The sequence below is a fragment of the Triturus cristatus genome, chromosome 8, assembly GCF_964204655.1.
Source record: "Triturus cristatus chromosome 8, aTriCri1.1, whole genome shotgun sequence".
NCBI classification, from domain to species: Eukaryota; Metazoa; Chordata; class Amphibia; order Caudata; family Salamandridae; genus Triturus; species Triturus cristatus.
This window is the reverse complement of record NC_140591.1, coordinates 1,223,326,015-1,223,346,678: the sequence shown is the minus strand read 5'-3', so window position 1 is coordinate 1,223,346,678 and position 20,664 is coordinate 1,223,326,015. Positions and strand designations below refer to the sequence as shown.

Here is a 20,664-nt window from a genome sequence, read left to right as displayed (position 1 = left end):
GGAAAGGGCCCAAAATGTATTGAGGAGACTTCAAAATTACCTTTCACAAAATTACCTTGTTTTGCAATGGGGGGACCTGGGTTTTTGGCCCCTGGCTCGGCGGCCATCTAGGGAAACCTACCAAACCCACACATTTCTGAAAACTAGACACCCGGGGAAGTCCAGGGAGGTATGGCTTGCATGGTTCCCCCAACATTTTCCTACCAAGGATCCCCTGAAAACTTCAAGTTTAGCTGAAACAAAACACATTTTCCACATATTATTGTGTGGGATCACCATGCTGGCTCAAATGTCCTACCCCACAATGTTCCCCTCAGTCTTCCGAGTAAAATTATACCTCACTTGTGTGGATGGGGCAAGAGCCTGTGACTGGGAAGAGCCAAAAACATAGGGATTAAGGGTATAGCACAGCAAATTCTAAGCGCTACATTTAAAAATATATATGTTTTTAGCCAATTCTGCACTTGACACCCACACAAGTAAAAAGGACACAAATTTGGTGTGTATACCTTATGTGGTCAGAAAGTTACAGGGGCCTAGAAGCAACCTACCCCAAATAGCCAAAAAAAGGCTTAGCACGGGGGGAGGCCTAGCGGTGAAGGGGTTGGATACTGAATGTTTGAGGTAGGTGCCCTTACAATGATTGAAAGCCTACCACTAACATCAATTTCCACTGTGTATGTTCAGCTACAGTTTCCATTAGACAAGCCTGGATGTTATTAAAATATTTATTTTACATCTTTGATTGAAAAAATGCTAAAAAAGTCATTTAAAAATGTAGTTTCCTCTAGATGTAACAATATAATTTAATTATCATATGAGATTTTGATATCTTTATTGGAAAGGTAGTTTTATAATAATGTACTTTAGAGTTCCTGGAAAGGGTTACAGGACAGCTGGCAGAACAAATAAGAGGCTTAACATGTCTTAGTTTGACTTACTAATCTTAAATGGGGCAGACAGATTCTTCTCCCATTCATTCCCAGACACCTCCAAGACCTCTTGGCTCCAAACCTATCAAAAGGGACGACTAGTTCGGGCCATGACAGAGGAATGGAAAGCTAATCTAAAGAGTTGTGTGGTGGGGGGGGGTCTTCTTGGAGCTCCTCTAGAGAGAAGGGTTCATCCATTGTGCAATTAGGGCTTCTGGGAACTGATTACATTAAAGTAAAGAGGAAGCCCTATAAAAAAGGGGGCATAGGGTGAGAAAGAAGCCAGGGTCCGGTGTGAAAAATTCTCCAATCTTTTCTAGTGTACAGCATAAAAATTGCACTTCACTACACCATCCTCAGTCAATTCCGGAACCATTAAAGACTTCACTGGCAAAGGAAGACCCTAAAAAAGAAAGAGCATCCATGACTCCTGCTGGAAGACGAGGACTCAAATACGCAAGGGCCCTTGACTCCTGCTGACACTGAGGGATTGCAACTGCTCCCAGGGGTCAAGTAATTGGCCTCACGTTTACCTGCTCCAGGGACACAAAAGGCAGAAGTACTTGTAAACTTGGTACTTGTATAGTGCACAAATCACCACTGAGGCATCTCGGCGCTTGTACTCATACCGCTGTAGGAACCCTTCCTGGCTTTCCCTGTGAAGTGTCCACTCCTGGGCACCCCCATGGTGAAGCCAGGCATCCCAGCGCTGTTGGGGCTGTTGTGGAGATTAAGCAAGCTATTGCCCAGAGTTGCAGTGTGGGACCCATGATTAGAATAGGCACTGAGGCGAGAATATCAGGTCTGAGGAATTATTTAGCCCGAGACCCCGCCAAGGCAGGAATCGAACCCTGGTCCCGGACCAGAGCTCTGCATCAAGGTCTGCCGCTCTAACCATTGAGCCACACTTCTACTACTAACTCAAAGTTGGCCCAGCTGATCACAGAGGACTGGGACCTAGCGGGAGAAAGATCTAGGGCCACATGTACATAACTTTTTGCTGATCGCAAATGGCCTGATTCACAGAATCGGGTGGTTTGCGACCGCAAAAAAGATTTTTTACAACTACCAAACCATATTTTGCATTTCGTTACCAAATCGCAAAATGGGTTAGCAATTTGGTCTAAGGAAGGGACGTGTTGAAGGCATACCTTCCTTATAGCGACTCGCAAGGGTAGGTATGAATGTTTTGCAACCGGAATGCGATCGCAAAACATTCCGATTTAAAAAAATAATGTTGCTTTATTTAAAAGCCAACACAGACATGGTGGTTTGCTGCCCCCAGCAGGCCACCATTCCTGTGTTTTTTATGATTCCCAATGGGTTGCAAATTGAGTAATTCCTCATGAATATTAATGGGGTAGGTCAACTGCAACCCATTGGGAATCGCTAATAGTGTTGAACACACTGTAGTACATCACTGTTTGCGATTTCCTAATAGTAATTTGTTAAAATTCATTAATACGGAAACGCAAACAGTAATCTTTGTACATATGGACCCTAGTCATTAAGAGCTCTGAGGACATGTGGGTTGCTGTCCTCACCAGAAAAAACGTTCGCAGCAGTTGAAGAAAAGTATGAGGTAGAAATGTTTTCCACCTTCGAGTGACCAGGACAATGTGCTGTTTGTCCAGGGAAGTTATACCCAAGGCAGCCAAAAAAGCTGGCCACTTCAAGGTTTCAGCTTTTTGCTGTGCTTAAAACAGATTCAGCAGGACTTCACAATAAAGGTACTATTCTCTGTGTAGCCCTACCTAGCTATAGCTTCCAGCATTGAATGCTGGAAGATTTTGAGAACCTAAAAAGGGACACAACTCAAAGGTAAAATCATGGACCAGAGTGAGACTATAAACCCATTGCATCAAGATGAGGGGGATACAAAATACAAACTTGTCCCACTCAAAGCTTTTGGCGCAGATACAACAGTGGCTTCAGCAGGAGCTCTACATCAATGCATCCTACTTTGAGGGACCCTCATCTGGCTCAGTTTTGGAACTTCGTCCTGCTGAAGGATTTTGCTTCCATTTGCTTCCATTTCTGAGATTGTATCTGAACGTAAAAGCTTTGACTGGGGTAATCTGCCTGGTGTATCTGACCTCTGCTCCACTGTGGACTGCCTGATATCACACCCAGGTCCCAGTCAACAATGAACTGTAGTTTTTAAATGGCGATGTACTTTTCATAATGGTTTTTTGCCTTAAATATCATAAACTCATATCTCCACTTCCTGTTATTAAATTGTAATGATTTGATGTATTTTTGTTCACTAAATTTTCTCTAGTGTTTTAATTTTTAATTTGTTTGGGAATGTTATTGTGTTGTCTCTCTTAACATTAAATTTGCTGGTATGACTTGACTTCACATGCTTGTTTCTTGGGAATGCCTGCTGAGTGTGCCATAGCTTCCGTGTTGTGGTGTTGTGCAGAGGTTCACTAAGAAAAGTGTTTTTGCCTAACCAAAGATGTGATTGAATCACATCCTTGGAAGTAACTTGGAGTGCAACTGTGGGGCACCCTCAACATAACAGGCACATCCATTTCTCTAAAATGATGTCAGCGAAAACTAACTGCAAAACCTTTTAAGAAGCCCGTTGTCGCATCCTTCCCAGCCTGGGTGCTCTCTATTGACTACGCCACACATGGAGCTTTGTATAACACATCATTATTCTTGTGCATGCAACTGCGAACTCAACATTCCATACCTGCATTCACTTCACTACGCTCTAATGCTAATGTCACAGTTCTACGGAGCCCATTAGGAGCCAAAATGTTTATGTCATTACACACTCACACAACAATACATCTGCCCCTCTGTTAAATATTTTTTTTAAAAATAAATACAATTTGAGTTCTTCAATGAGTCTTCATGGTGCTTGGATCACATGTGCTGACCATGTCTTCAGAAACTGGGAAACGGCAGTAGAAACGTCTCTGGCAATGGTGATAGAGAAACAGCAACAGTTCTTCACTTGTCCTCTCAGATCCAGTCTCTACAATGACATCATGTCTGTCGAGCGACGAGCCACATGTCGAAAATGCGAGGAGTCTCATGTTATGGACTTCCCAGGGCACTGGGCAGTCACCATGTGTCCTTTGCTGGTCACAACATGAACTGGGTCAGCATCAAACGGAGCATCAGACTTTCATTTTCTATGCTGACGAACAAGGCATCGATCTCTGCTAGTGAAAGTGACAGCTTTTGCATGTTGATGCTTGTCTGCATAGGCCTTCATTTACCTCTTATGATCCAATTCTTTCATGCATGTTTCTTCCTCTGTATTTTCTCCTCTGTTAATCCATTGAGGTAACTTGATTGTAATGGCTCTCCCGAACATTAAGGTTGCTGGGCTTTCACCTGTTGGCGAGTGAGGGGTCAAGCAGTAAGCTCGAAGAGTGGAATTTAAGACAGCTTTAAGGTCAAACTTTTCTAATACAGCATGCTGCATGGTTTCTTTAGAGTACTCATGAACCGTTCAAAAAGGCCATTGGCCAGTGGCCAAAGAGGGGTGCTCTTCTGATGCTTCACATTAAGATGATTGAGAAAGTTTCTGAATTCTCGACTGTTGAAAGGTGGGCTGTTACCATACTTTAAGATCCCAGGAGCGCCCCAGGTTGTGAAGATAGATCAATGGAAATGGGAATATTCATCAATGATCATCATCAGGTGATGTCCATTGTCAAGAGGACCAAAGAAGTCCACTATAATTCATTGCCATGCATGCATAGGCAACTCTGACATGTTCAACGGGTGTTGATGACAGGCAGTTGCATAAATAACAGGACTCTCGTTGAGATGTGGAAACCAGGCTTGATCTCGGAAAGTTTGTTTGGTGACAACAATTCCACAATGTCCTTCATGGGCCACTTCAATTATCAGGTGATGCAGACGCTCCGGAATAACAATTCCTGAACCTCTTAGAAAAATACCTTCCTGAGTAATGGACAGTTCATCTCTGACTTTCTTAAACTTTTGATATTCGCTGTCACTGGTAAGAGGTCAAGGGTGCTGCTGCCAAGACTGATGTGCAATAATGTCTTTCAGTTTCAGCATGTCACTATCTTCACTTGTGTCAGTGACAATCTATTCCAACGAAATGGCAGCTGGGGTGCTTGATTTACTATGAAATTTATGCAAGCTCCAGCTGTCTTAGAAGGGATGCCAGGGTATTGTAGAGGCACTTGTGAGAAGTAGTAGCCAAGGTTCTGATCTTTACCTGGACGATGCACGGTGGTGTAGTTGTACTCTTGTAATCTCAGACCCCAATGTTCAATGAGAGGAGGCATTTTAGCTTCAGGATTGCCAAAGATAGTCAGCAATGCTTAATGACCGGTCACAAATGTGAAGGGCCTCCAAATGTTCACAAACCCACACCACTGCTAAGCTTTCTTTCTCAGGTTATGAATAAGCACATTCAGTTTGGGACAAACTTCAGCTTGCATAGACCACAATATGTCTTTGGTTTTTCTTTTTTGTCGGTATTCTATTTCATGACAAGAAACTTTATACAAACATTTTGAGGACTTTTTTTGACAATTTACATAAGACTTCATATTCAAAAACATCAAAACATGACATACATTACGTAAATTACATGGAATTTCATCGAGTTTCTTTATCCAAGTCCTACTGTATTTATAAAGTATGGGTTTTGTTAGTTTCTATATCCTCGATACTGTGATTATTCCTAGGTCCAAGGTGATGAGGTCAGGGATAACCTGTCAAAGTTCGTGTCTAGGCTGTCTAAAATCCAGCCTGGACTAAGGGGCTTTCGAAGTCAGTGTGGTTCCAAACAGGGAAACCCTTGGCCTCAGTGAGGGGGATGCTGACGCGTTTCAACCTTCGTGTGGGGACCGTGAGGATTTTCAGAAGGTCTTCCTCAGGGCTGGGCGATTCTGTGTAGGACACTGTGGTGGGGTAGGAAAGAGGCAAATTAGTCTAATGTCAGATAAATGTATAATATTTAGAAAGCTGGTCGCTTAAAAGATTATAAGAAAATTATAAAAATTACCAATCCAGAAGATGTGGCACTTCGTGAGCTTTTTGTTTTCTCTTGTCTGATGGGGATATACAAACATGAAGGGGAGAGGAGGAGGAGCAAAGATGTTTTTAGTGGGAGTGTGGTCATGATTACGCTTCAGAGCGGACTGGCACTTAAGAAGTTGCGCTCATGCTGGGCGCAGTCATTGGAACATACTTAAGCATTCGTATATATGCTGTTAGTCTATGATTAACGCTACTCAGGGTGGCTTCCTGTGCGTGTGGTACGACTGGCATATTTTCAGATTGTGCCAAATGTGTTTTGGTAGGTTCTTAGATGTTATCCCTTGTGGATGGTGTCCTCTCACGCTCCATGTTGCCTTGCATGCAGTTCTCAACATCGCTGGGTTATTTAAAAAGAGGGTTGAGTGATGTTAGTGCCCCTCGTTTTTGCATGCAGAGCTACCTTCGTAGCGTGTTACCTTCCGTATGTGCTCTCTCACTGCTTCTGGTTAGCCGATGGCGTTTCTGAACTGACAGCAGTTTCCCTATTTGAGCCCTCGTTGTGGGCGCATTGCGGCGTGCAGACGTGTTTTTGTGTGGGCGTTCCTCATGCCTGACTTTGCTGCCTGACTTCCGGTGTTCCCCTTCTGCGTAGTGTGATTATACTGAGCATGTTGCCTTTGATCTTGTGCCGCATTTTCCTTTTCATGGAAGTCTACGTGTTGTACACAATAAAAAAGTTATTGGATGGTCTTGTTCTATTCGGAAAAGCATATTAAGGAGAAGGATTCATCCCGGTATGCTTTTAATGTGGACATCACGTTGGTGTCACTACGGTGGCGTGTGAAAAGTTTATGAGAAGAGGTTCTTCAGCTTTCAGGTGGACGGCTAAGGTGTTTGTTGGGGAGAACAATGAATTGGTCAGTCTTGAGCACTTAGAAACATTGCATAATTTCCGTCATTTCATTTAGCCCGTTTTCTGTAGTTTCCAACTTCAGTATTAGTTTTGCTTCAAAGCTTGCCAGCAGTGTGCCTAAACCTTTTCCTTTTACATGTTTTAGGACCATCCACTGGATGTCATTTGGGCCATGGTCTTTCAGGAGGTAATGTTCTACCATCGGTGCATTGGGTACTTTGCATTTGATTTGTGACTTATGCTGCGTAATGCGTTTCCTCTCTTGTTGGGTAGTCTTGCCAACATAGGATAGTTTGCAGGGGCACATTATGCAGTATATCACGTTTGTCGTGTTGCAATTGGTGAACTCATTGTGATGAACACTTTTGCGCCCATAGTCGAATTGGCTTCCTTCTACAGTGCTTTGGCATGAGCTACAGTTCCCGCATTTATGATGCCCTGTTATAGGTGGAAGGGCCAGCACGGTTTGTAAGGTGGGCTGGTGTCTTTTTCTTTGTGTGTTTGCCCGTACCAATTGATCTCTGATACTCCTGTTTTTCTTTAAAGCCAAAACTGGCATCTCTTTGAAAATGTCCATGCCTCTTACTGTATTCCAGTTCTTTTTTGCAATCGTTTTTATTTCGTTTGTCAGTTCTGAAAACGTTGTCACACAGGCAAAGGGCGTTTCTTTCGTTTTTACTTTTGGAGTTAGAAGTGCCTCTCTTGGGGTGTACCAGGCCCTTTTCATCACGCGTTTGGTCAGTTTTCGTGGGTAATTTCTCTCAACCAGTTTTTAGAGTAGTGTTTTCGCATTTTCGAAGTAATCAACATAGGCTAGTTTGCAGGGGCACATTATGCAATATATCATGTTTTTTTCGAAAGAGCTGGATTATTTCCACCTTTGTTTGGCTCATGTCTGGCGGGCTTGGGGGAATAAAAGATAGTCCTTTAGTTAAGACTGGAACCACTGTTGCCCTCTATTTCGTACTCTGGGGCGGCCGTTGCCTCTTCCTAAAACAGGTTCTGGTCCCTGGTAGAAATGTACTTGTTGGTTGCCCCTTGCGCTTGTTGTGGGTTCAACCCCAATCCCAACCCCAACCAGTACCAGGGAGAGATAACCACACGGAGGAACACCTACAGGTGGTAAGAACTGTACAAAGCCCGATCTACAACTTAACCAAATACGACCTCACGACCGAATAAATTCAAGTCTTAACTAAAGGACTATCTTTTATTCCGGCAAGCCCGCCAAAAATGAGCCAAACGAAGTTGGAAATTATCCAGCTCTTTCAAAAAATGCGGCTTTAGTCTTTCTTTGCTGAAAAACCTTATAATGCGGATAGAAGTTACTCAGGACTCAAGGATCAATCAACTTTCTTCCCTCCAAGAGGAAGAACCCCAGTCGAGATACTCTGCTTTTAAAAAAAATGTGATGAGAGACCTCGACCTTCTAGACAACCAACAAAGGTATACGAAATGGAACATGACTAGGAATGAAAAAGCCATTCTTGAAAAGCTCAAAAACAACCAAGACATCATAATAAAGCCCCCCGATAAAGGCGGGGTCAATCGTCCTAATGGAAAGAGTACAGTATGAATCTGAAATCAACCAGCAACTCGCCAATAAAGAACATTATCGCAAAATGGATCAAGACCTTTCTCAAATGGTCACAAACAAGTTGATGAAATTGATTCAAACAGGAGAAGACAACGGATGGTTACCTAAAAAAGAAGCCACATACCTACTCAACAAAAACCCAAGGACACCACTTATGTATGTCCTCCTAAAGATCCATAAAGATTCGGAAAATCCCCCCGGCAGACCAATAATTTCAGGGGTTAATTCTTTATTGGAAAGACTGGTGAAATACATTGACACCTTTCTCAAACCGCTAGTTGGCTCCACCGCAAGATACCTTTGTGATAGCATGCAGGCAATCAATATTCTGGAAGGACACCCGTGTGATTCACAAAGTGAACTTTTGGTCACTTTAGACATTGTAAGTCCTTATACAAACATCGCGCAAGAAGTAGGTCTAGATGCAGTTCAATATTTTCTAGAAAAAAAGTACAAGACCACACAATATTCCAACCGAGTACCTGGTAGAAATGGCAGAAGTATGTTTAAAGTACAACTTTTTTCAATTCAATGATGAACAATACTTACAAATAAATGGGACTGCGATGGGGTGTCTATTCATCCCAGAAATGGGGGTTATGTTTATGGCACTCTACGAAGAACTATGGATCTATAATGATAACCCATACGACAGCCACATAATAATGTGGCGTAGGTACATAGATGATGTGTTCATGCTATAGAGGGGCACATCGCAGACTCTTGAAGAATTTAAAATCTGGTTAAACCAAAGGAATCACAACATCCAGTTCACCCTGACCTCAAGAAATGAGAAAATCAATTTCCTTGACCTCATGATACGACATGACAAAGGCACCATCTACACGACACTGTATACCAAGCAGACAGACAGAAACACACTGCTACATTTTTCCAGTTTCCATCAACGCAATCTGAAAGAAAACCTACCTCTTAGCCAGTTTTTGAGAATCAGGCGCAATTGTACAATAAAGGAAGATTACTTCGAAAATGCGAAAATACTACTATAAAAACTGGTTGAGAGAAATTACCCACGAAAACTGACCAAACGCGTGATGAAAAGGGCCTGGTACACCCCAAGAGAGGCACTTCTAACTCCAAAAGTAAAAACGAAAGAAACGCCCTTTGTCTGTGTGACAACGTTTTCAGAACTGACAAACGAAATATAAACGATTGCAAAAAAGAACTGGAATACAGTAAGAGGCATGGACATTTTCATAGAGATGCCAGTTTTGGCTTTAAAGAAAAACAGGAGTATCAGAGATCAGTTGGTACGGGCAAACACACAAAGAAAAAGACACCAGCCCACCTTACAAACCGTGCTGGCCATTCCACCTATAACAGGGCATCATAAATGCGGGAACTGTAGCTCATGCCAAAGCACTGTAGAAGGAAGCCAATTCGACTATGGGCGCAAAAGTGTTCATCACAATGAGTTCACCAATTGCAACACGACAAACGTGATATACTGCATAATGTGCCCCTGCAAACTATCCTATGTTGGCAAGACTACCCAACAAGTGAGGAAACGCATTACGCAGCATGTCATGAATCAAATGCAAAGTACCCAATGCACCGATGGTAGAACAATACCTCCTGAAAGACCACGGCCCAAATGACACCAAGTGGACTGTTCTAAAACATGTAAAAGGAAAAGGTGTAGACACACTGCTGGCACGCTTTGAAGGAAAACTAATACTGAAGTTGGGAACTACAGAAAATGGGCTAAATGAAATGACGGAAATTATGCATTGTTTCTAAGTGCTCAAGAATGACCAATACATTGTTCTGCCCAACAAACAACTTAGCCTTCCACCTGAAAGCTGAAGAACCTCTTCTCATAAAATTTTCACACGCCTCCGTAGTGACACCAACGTGATGTCCACATTAAAAGCATACCGGGATGAATCCTTGTCAAGGCAACATGGAGCATTAGAGGACACCATCCACAAGGGATACAATCTAAGAACCTACCAAAACACATTCAGCACGATCTGAAAATATGCCAGTCTTACCACATGAACAGGGAGCCACCCCGAGTAGCGTTAAAAACACTAGATAGCACATATGTAAGGGTCTATATACTGCACTTGCAACGCTATTGTCAATCATATACTAACAGCATATACAAAGGCTTAAGCATGTTCCAATGACTGGGTCCAGCATGAGCACAACTTCTTAAGTGCCAGTCCGCTCCAAAGCGGAATCATGACCATGCTCCCACTAAAAACATCTTTCCTTCTCCTCCTCCCCCACTTCATGTTTTCTCAGAGGGTATATCCCCACCAGACAAGAAGAAACAAAAAGCTCACAAAGTGCCACATCCTCTGGATTAATATACCAGTTTAAGATACAAGATGGCACTCTTAAAGTATGGGTAATTTTTTTTTTTTTAATAATCTTTTAAGCGACCATTCTGTTTTCATCTTGTCTCTTAAGGGCACACTGACAGTGGCAAAGTCCTGTATGTAGCTAGAGCAATAGCTGGCCATTTCAATTAATGAATGTAACCTGGAAACATCTTGTGGGTGATTGGCATTTGTCAGCATTTGAACTTTAGTTGGATCGGTGTCATGCCCCCATCAGAAAGGAAATGGCCAAAGAATTTTAAATTTGTATAATGGAACTGCCATTTCTGTGCATTCAAAGTTAAACCGGCATTAGCGAGCAGCTGACACACTTGCATGAGAGCTTTGTCAAGCTCCTTCTGTGTAGCTCGGAAAACCAATATGTCATCACTGTAATTGAAAGAATTCATGACAGGCTGCATGACACATTGAATGACATTTTGGAAGAGATCTGAAACTGATGACACACCAAAAGTGTTGGGCACATGTATGACCATTTTTAGCAGTCGCAAACGGAGATTCGGGCAATTTCTGCCAACCCTATTTTGTGAGTCCGTTTTACAAATTGGGGGTCTCTAGTTGGCAGTGGTATGCACCCTGTCCAAGTATGGACCCTTCCTTCTAGTCAGAGTAAGGGAGTTACACACCCAACATAACACCTGCTCTCACCCTTGGTAGCTTGACATGAGCAGTCAGGCCTATCTCAGAGGAAATGTGTAAAGCATTTTTACATAAACACAGTGAAAACACTACAAATGGAAACCACACCAGTTACGAAAAATAACCAATTTTCATCTAAACCAAACCAGACCAAAAGATCAAAAATCCAGCATACACAAATCAAGATATCACTTTTAAAAGGTTGAAAACAGTACAGTCCACATAAAACTATGAATGTGTCACTTTTTGTGCAAAGTACCTAGGATGTGTCAGAATCACAGGCCGGAAACAGGCACAGGGGAGGTGAGGCACCAGAAAGCAAAGCAATACATTGGTTCCTTACACGCAGGGAAGATGATGCATCAGTTCCTTGCTCCAGGGAAGGTGATGCTTTGGTTCCTTACTGCTACACAGGGAAGGTGATGCATTGGGTCCTTACTGAGAGAGGAGGTGATGCGTCGGTTTCCTATTGCATAGGGAGGTAATGCGTCAATTCTCCTGACACATGGCCTTGGCTCCTTACTGAAGCCCAGCGTCAATGTAGACTTGGCACACAGGTGCAATGCGCGGACAATCCGGTTGCACTGAAGTCAATGCATCCATTCCTTTAGCTGCACATCAGGACCTGCTTCGGAGTCGGAGTGGGGGTCTCGGATGTAGGAGTCAAGATGCTTTGGATTTGTGTTCTGGTGGTTCTTCTGGCTGTGAACAGGCACTGCATCGATCTTTTCTACGGCACCGTGGTGATGTGTTGGTTTTTCAACCACATGGCAAGCTTGCGGCAGTAAAAACAGCGTTGAAGGGTGACGCGTGGCTTGTTAGCTCTTCTTGCAGCAGGAGCCACCTCTAAGGGCCCAGACTGGAACTGGCACCACTTGGCAGGTCAGAACTCCAACCAGAGGAGTTCAGGGGCTGCAGATTAAGTCTTTGGTGGCCCTGAGACTTCTTAACAGGAGGCAAGCACACACAAGCCTTTGGAGAATCTTCTCAAGCAGGATACCAAAGCAAATGTCCAGTCCTTAGTATCTCTAAGACAGAAGTAGCAACTGCAGGCCAACAAGCAAACACAGCAAAGGGGCAGTTCTCCTCCTGACAGCTCTCCAGCTCTTCCTCTTAGCAGAGTTTCTTCTTGGTCCAGAAGTGTTCTAAAAGTCTGGGGTTACAGGTCCAATACATATACCCCTTTTGGCCTTTGAAGTAGGCATACTTCAAAAGATAGTCTTTGTAGTGCACAGATCCTGCCTTGCCCTGTCCTGGCTCCAGACACACTACAGCGGGGTGGAGACATATTTATGAGAGGCCAGGCACAGCCCTATTCAAGAGTCAGTGACAACTCCTCCCACCACGCTAGCTCAGGTACAGGCCCATCAGCCTAGTGATGAGCAATCAGGATATGTAGGGCACATCTCAGCTCCCTTTGTATGACTGTCTAGAGTGAATGCACAAACAACCCAGCAGTCTGTCTAAACCAGACGTTGATTCCACATGCAGGCAGAGGCACAGGATAGCAAAGCAAGAAAATGCCCACTTTATTGAAGTATTTCACATAACAGAAAAAATGGCTGTGAGTATTCAATCTTTAAACAACCCAGGTCAAGTGCATCTAATATCTTGGCCCATGTATTTATTTTGCAATGTATCCAGTAGTATTTTTAACAGCATATTATGAACTTTGGATATATCATGAGAAGGGACAATTCTCAACCATTTTTTTCAATGAAGAAATATACACTACAGGACAAAACACAACTGCTCAATTCACATACCGTACATAAGTACATAACAAAAAATTAATGAAGCAAATAACTGTGAGTTGTGCATCAAAAACAATAAACATCAACTGAAGTGATGATTCCATATAGAATGAAGAATATCAACATAGACCTTAATGGAACATTCAGAACGTGTCAAAAGATATATTCAAAACCTGAGGTGACTATCACAGTTGTTCTCAGTGCCGTGACCCTCTTGGAAGACTCTTGGGAGTTTCAAAGTTATTTGACAAGAGTTGGATTTTCATTCAGCGTATTTTCCCACAACCCAAAATGATTTTGTGTAGAAGTGCCGAAGGATTTTCATCCAAGTTGGGGACTTAATTACAAAATCAAAATGAAATGGTCATACATATGCCACTATGTCGATTGTAGCGGAACAGATCAACATGTGTAGAAAAGGTTTATTGTACCTGCAAGTCTCCTCGAGTTCCAAGGGATGATATCCTTTATTCAGATCTAGGTGAGAGAATACCTTTGCACCATTCAGTTATGTTATCATGTCAGCAATGTGCAGATCTGGATGTTGCTCTCTTTCAATTGCCTTTTTCGCTTGATGCATATCCACACATAGCGTACAGCTTCTTCACTGTACTTTTTGGGTACTACCACTATGGGAGAAACCCATGGAGTTGGACCAGTGGAACACTCAATTATATTATGTTTGCGTAAGGATTCAAGTTCTTTTTCTACAGCTTCCTGTAAATGAAAGGCAATTCATCTGTGTCTTTGAGCAATAGGAAGGATGTACTCCTTAATGTGTAGTTGAACTTTCATAGTCTTGAATTTTCCCAACCCATGAAACAAGGAAGGGAATTGACTTACTATTTAATGATGATCATTCATGTTATAGTTCACAGATATCAGTCCTATATCAGCAGCTGTGATGCAGCTAAGTAAACAGGCACCTGATGTCGTACTTTGAAGTACATGAATGGGTGCTTGTACTTTTGTTTTCTTATGCTTCATTTTTGCTACAAATTAATCTTGATTCTTTGTGGCTGACAATGCAACCCACATATCCACTTCAGTTCTCAATGGCATAAGTCGGGGCAATGGAGACAGTTCGATATATTTCTCCTCAGGCTTGATATATTTATTGGCGCACCACTATCGATAATGAAAGGTATTAAACAAATATTGACTTTTAGTGTGATCGTCGAGACATTGTTTGAATGACTTTGGTGCTTTGTCATGTCGATTTCTCTTGGACGGGTGTTTTTCCTCACAGTTGGTAAGTTCAACGTGTGCACGTTTCTCTGAGGTAAACTTGGACATGGCACAACCATCTTCTTCATTTTAACTTGCTATTGATACAGAAGAACAGTTTGACGAAGATTTAGATGTCAAGTGACTTCCTTTTGGTGTCCGTTCGCTTCAGCTGATGTGTTTGCATGGCATTATGGGCTTGCATCAAAAGTCACTTCTGGAACATTCGGGTTGCCATTTTGTCTTTGTGCTGGTGGCACACTCCTTGTTAGCAGCTTGTCGATCAGCATTCTATTCAGCTCTGGCAGCCATGAGAACTCTCTCCAGAGTCACAGTTTCTCTTTGTCTGAATGAATCTGACAAGCATCCGTCAATCACTGAGGCATATCACTTCCTCATCATTAAATTCATTGAACTTACAATGTTTGATGAGCGCATCCAGTCTCTCAACAAATTTGGCGGTAGTCTCACCAGCTTTCTGTCATTCTTGACTGAAGATGTACTTTCCGTAATCTACATTTGGCATTGGATTTAACTTGAGATTCAAAGTTTCTTTGATTTGACTGTATGCAATTTTGTCATCTCACAGCATTTCTTTATGACTTCTTTTACACCTTCACCTTCACCAGCAATATTCTTAATGTACTTGATAATCTTCTTGTTACCTGCTTCCTAAATCACATCAATGAAATCATAAAATGCATCTATCCAGGCAGTCCATCTGTGGCCAAGATTCAAGGTTTTGGTGGTATTGAATGATTGAGGTGGTGTGCAATAAGGCAGCAGCATTGTAACCATTTATGAGATTGGCTGGCACAGAGGGTGGAGTGCCTTCCGACATTGTCTGCTGTCCTGTCCGGTCATCCATACCATCTCTAAGGCCCTGTTCTGTGCTGGCCTCTGGGCTATCTTGGGCAGCTTGCAGAACTTTGACGTCCCTCTTGATCTTCATGCCCTTTGCTTTTAGTAGACGTTGGGAGTTGTTCTGAGCCACCACCCTGCAGTTTTGATGGTGGACGTCTTTGGGTATGGACAGCTCTGCAAGAACAACCTGGGTGCCTTATCTGGGGTTGCTTCCCCCAGCACAGGGGCACAATGGTTCTTTTCGCTCAGCTCTGGTAAGAAGATGACTATTCTAGTGGGCTTGAATTGTGTTGCTTGTAAGCATCTCTTTGTGCTGTCAGACAGCTGATTGATCTCTGCTTCACAGTGCTTTTGTTCGCAGTGCTATCTTGCACTTTACTGCTCTTTCAAAACCAGGTTGCATCTGCCTATAGCATTGTCACTCCATATGTATGTATGGATTTGTGTTGCGTAGTAGGGAAGTACCTCTTTGTGTGGAATTCAAGCAGGTTCTCGACCACCGATGTGTAGGCTTCTCTGTCAAGCTTTCATTAACATCAAATGCTTTTCACTGAACTGCGCTGTGCATGGACTCCAGATTTGGCAAACGTCAATTCCATACTTCGACGAAGGCACACATGTCATGCAAAAACAGTTTGCTGGACCGCGGCAAAGTCTCTGGGACAGCACTGTTAAACTTCGGGTTACTTATCCCCTATCTCAACACTAGTTGTAGTGTTCGCCAGCCCATGTACTTGCCAATGACTACGTCACACATGGAGTGTAGTATAACATGTCTTTATTCTTCTGCAAGTAACCACAAACTCAACATTCTAAACCTGCATTCACTTCACTACACTTTAATGCTCATGGCTTATTTCTACAGAGTCCATCAGAAGCCACAATGGTTCCATCATTACACAATCACATGACACTACACCTATCACTCAAACAGTTTTCGTTTTGAGTAGTGAACAAGTGTAAGTATTGCAGACAGGTAATGTAAATATGCTTTAATTGGTATTGCTCCCATGTATTTTTTTAAGCAGCTTCTGCAAAAACAGGCCTTTTGGAGTAATATTATGGAGGAGAGAGCACACAACACATTCACCTGGTATCATCACAAAATCAGGCAAATGAGTGGTCCTTTAATTTGCAGTCAAGTCAGTGGCTAGATGACTGTCTTTCTCCAGGATAAATAAATGTAGTGTGTACTACAACTTTGTCGTGTGGATGTTTCCTGAGATGCACCAACATTGGAGCTGTACAACAGCTGATGTTGTTCAATTTATGGTGCACTACTGGAATCTCAATACATTTTTTCAGATAAATTTGAACATATCAAAGTAAAGCTAATCCCAGGTGCTGTTTTAGTCCCTTGTCACCAAAGCATTCCTTGACTGGGATGTTTTTTTATATGGTCTGACGGCTTTTACTACATCAAAGAAAGGGCAAGCAAAGAGATTCAATGGAATGGAAGACTACCCCTAAACTACAATGATACAAATACAAAATCACTTGGTTTCCTCAACTTTGTTCACCTTGGACTTCTGCATAATTGCTCTGGTGAAAGTGTCCTCTTTCAACTAAAATTATTTCTAAAATTACAAACCCTGTCATGATTTAAAATCAGCCATTGAAACATTAGACATTTTGTGCATTATTATTATTATTTATTATTTATTTAACTTATATGGCGCAACAGCTACCCAACAAGGGTTTCCCGGCACCTGGACGGAACTACTGAAGAGGAGAAAGTCTATTGGTTGAAAAGCCAAGTCTTAAGAGCACAACGGAAGTGGGAATAAGACGGCTCTCTGCGTAGGGCAAGAGGAATCAGGTTCCAGAGAGAGGGACCCAGGACAGAAAAGGATCTACCTCCCATTCTTGAGAGCTTAAACCTGGGAACGTGGAATTTTTCAAGTGAGGCGGAGCGAAGGGGACGGGTTGGAACATATTGACAGACAAGGGTCTGAAGGTAGTCAGGTGCTAGGCCCCATTTGATTTTGTGCATAAAGGAAAGAGCTTTGAACTCGACCCGCTTGTCAATACGGAGCCAATGTAGGTCACGTAGATGGGGGGAGATAGATGAACATCTAGGAACTCCGCATAGGAGTCGAGCAGCGGCGTTTTGCACAAGTTGCAGCCGACGGGATATCGTCCTATTTGCACCCAAAAACCGAACGTTTCCGTAGTCCAAACGTGAAGTAATAAGAGCATGGACTACGGTTTTTTGGGTGTCTTTAGGCAGCATCGAAATGATTTTACGCAGCCACTTCAAGAAGGTAAAACAAGTGCCTGAAACTTTGGTAGCTTGATGGTGCATTTGCAAAGAATCATCAATGCAAAAAAACCAGGTTTCGGACATGGTCAACAGGACGGGGGAGAGTACCCAACTCATCCGGCCAGTGACGAGCACCCCAAAGATCCTTCTGCTTACCCAGAATAAGGACCTCCATTTTGTTTGCGTTTAGCTTAAGATAGTTGTTGTTCATCCAAACTGCAATTTGACGTAGGCCCGACTGGAGAACAGATACAGAAGATGAGGGGTCAGATTTGGAGAGTGAGAAAATGATTTGAGAATTATCCGCGTAGGTGAAAAGGGATAATCCTGCGTTAACAGCGATGTCCGCAAGAGGCCTAACATACAGATTAAAAAGCAAAGGACTCAGAATGGAGCCCTGAGGGACTCCAAAAGGTGAGGAAAAGATGTTAGAACTGTCCGACGCAGAAAACACTTGAAAAGTGCTGTCAGTAAGAAAAGAGGATAGCCAGTCCAAGGCTGAACCGCAGATACCAAAGGATTCCAGAGTGTTAATAAGGATGGGGTGAGAGATGGTGTCAAAAGCCGCGCTCAGGTCTAACAATATGAGCGCGACTGTCTCACCAGAATCCAATAGATGGCGCAGTCTTTCAGTCACGCCTAACAGTGTGGTTTCCGTCGAGAAACCGGCATGGAAACCAGACTGAGAAGGATGAAGGAGATTATTGGTATCCACAAATTTAGCAAGGTGAGTGTGAATATGTTTTTCTAAAAGCTTAGAAAAGATGGAAATGAGAGATATGGGACGAAAATTAGACAAGACTTTAGAGTCAGCAGCAGGCTTTTTCAGCAGAGGGACTACCATGGAGTGCTTCCAGATTGGAGGAACAATAGAAGATATAAGGGAGGAGTTAAGAACTTCCATAATAACCTGGAGGTGGACAGGGTCCAGTTGTTTCATAATGGAGGCAGGAAGAGGGTCCTTAGGCGAACCCGATTTAAGGGTACCAAGAGTGGAAATAAAAGTTTCCAATTTCAAAGAGGGCCAGCAAGACAATTTAGGAAGGACACTGGAGTGTTCTTGAAAGGAGTCGGCCAGAATGGACGGGGACCCAGTGCAATTAAGGGGTGAGTTTGCTATTTCTAAATGGATTAGTTCTATTTTATCTGAGAAAAATTTAGCAAGGTCATCACAGGATTGTTTGTTAAGAGGCAAAGGTTTAGCTATAGTCTGAGCGCCAGCCAAATTTTTCACTAAGCTATACAATGTCTTAGGACGATAAGTAGCAGTGTTAATGGTATCACAGGTATAAGCAGCACGCAAGGATTTGCATAGGTCATGGTATATTTTTAAGGAATTTTTGTATGCTATTTTTAAATCTGGAGCATAGTTTCGCCGCCATTTTCTTTCTAATGCTTTGCATTTGGATTTTTCGACCCTAAGGCTGGCAGTAAACCAAGGCGCAGGAGGGTGGTGATAGGATGATTTTTTCTTGACAGGGGGAAGGCATACTTCAACAGCATGGCACAGCCCGTTTTGGATGATTTTAGCAGAGACCGGTACCTGCATAGAGACAGAGGGTGGATTTTCCTTTAGCAAGTTGTTCAGAGCGTTAGTATCAACTTTATTCCAGTCCCTAGTAAAGAACATGGACTGTGGGAAAGCAGAGAAGGAACTATCAGGGGCCTGAATTTGAAATTTCAGTAGAAAATGATCCGACCAAAAAATGGGTAACGCTGGTTCACACACTATAGATGTAACATTAGAAAAAATGGGGTTCAAAAGATGGCCGGCTTTATGAGTGGGACCAGAGTTACAAAGAACCAGATTCATAGCTAGGAGATCGGAAATAAGATTGGAGCATATAGCATTAGCAGCGTCTTCCAGATGGAGATTCAAATCACCAAGTAGTGTGAAATTAGAGGAAGACAAAAGGAGGCAAGAGACCAAACCAGGCAAGGAGGCCGACCACAATGAGGAGGAACCAGGAGGTCGATAGAGCAAAAGCCCTGAGAAAGAAAAGTTAGGAGTAAGTCTAAGTTGAAATAGTGCGGCTTCACAATTGGGAAGGTTAACAGATTCTAAGTTGCATTGGAAGGAGTGTTTGTATATAACAGCAATTCCCCCGCCCAACCCAGTGGTTCGATCCAGTCTAGCGATGGCATAATTAGACGGAAGAGCAGCAGCTATATCAGGCCCAGAACTGTTGTGGAGCCAAGTCTCAGTCAAAAAAAAGGCGTCAGGTGAGTCTTCCAAAAGGAGATCAAAGATGAAGCTTTTGTGCTGAGGAAGGGAACGGTAATTTAAGCTTAGAAAACAAAACTTAGGAACAGTGTTATCAGGTAGCGTGGCCATACGGTCATTGACCTCCAAAGAATGGGCCAAAGAGAAGGAGCAGTAAGCCCCGGGGCAGGAAAAAGTGCGAACGTTAGCAACAGCTAAAAGAGCGCAGTCAGTAAGACCCATCGGTCATAATGCAAGGAGTTGAGACGAGGAGTACACTAATCGTGGGGCTGCTAGTGATGACAAAGGGACAGGGGTTCTGGCCCCTGGCCCCGGACTGCCGCGGACGGGTGCAGACGGGCTTGCCTTAGGCGCGCCCGCTGCACGTGTCCGCTGCGCGGGTCAACAGGCATTACTGATAAAGCCTGAGAAGGATCACGTGCCCGGAAGGAACAATGAAACCCCGCCTCCCCGCGGGGAATACACATTATCTAAAACCATTGGCCTCTCTGGAATTCTGACAGCAGAGAGGAAAGCACATCACAACTCAGCAGCTAAAATAAACACAGTCACTAAGAAATGCAATCAGATTAAAATTGCTCCAGTATATCTCAAATGATTCGTTTCTTAACCCCACTTTAAATTGGGGTCAATATTTATCATCTTTAAGACATTAGAATCAACACGAGAAAGGTACTTCCAATCACTGGAAGACAAAACCTTATTACTAACACTAATTATCTCCATCTGGAAACCCAGCAGTGTCAAAGATCTCTGCATTATCATGCGCATTTTCAGGCTTTACTCACAAAATCTGCAGTAATATTCCCTGAGAGTATGTCCTTCGCAGCTGTTAAAGCCAACCCGACTGAAAAATCAACATACTCTGAATTTCTAATTTCGCCCTCATGACATTTAGA

At 42.9% G+C, this 20,664-nt stretch overlaps 1 protein-coding gene across 2 annotated transcripts in view; it reads right to left on the bottom strand.

Annotated features, from left to right (window-relative positions):
- Positions 1-20,664, bottom strand: part of MYO16 (myosin XVI) — a 2,357,781-nt gene that overhangs the window by 2,112,651 nt on the left and 224,466 nt on the right. The window lies entirely within an intron of this gene.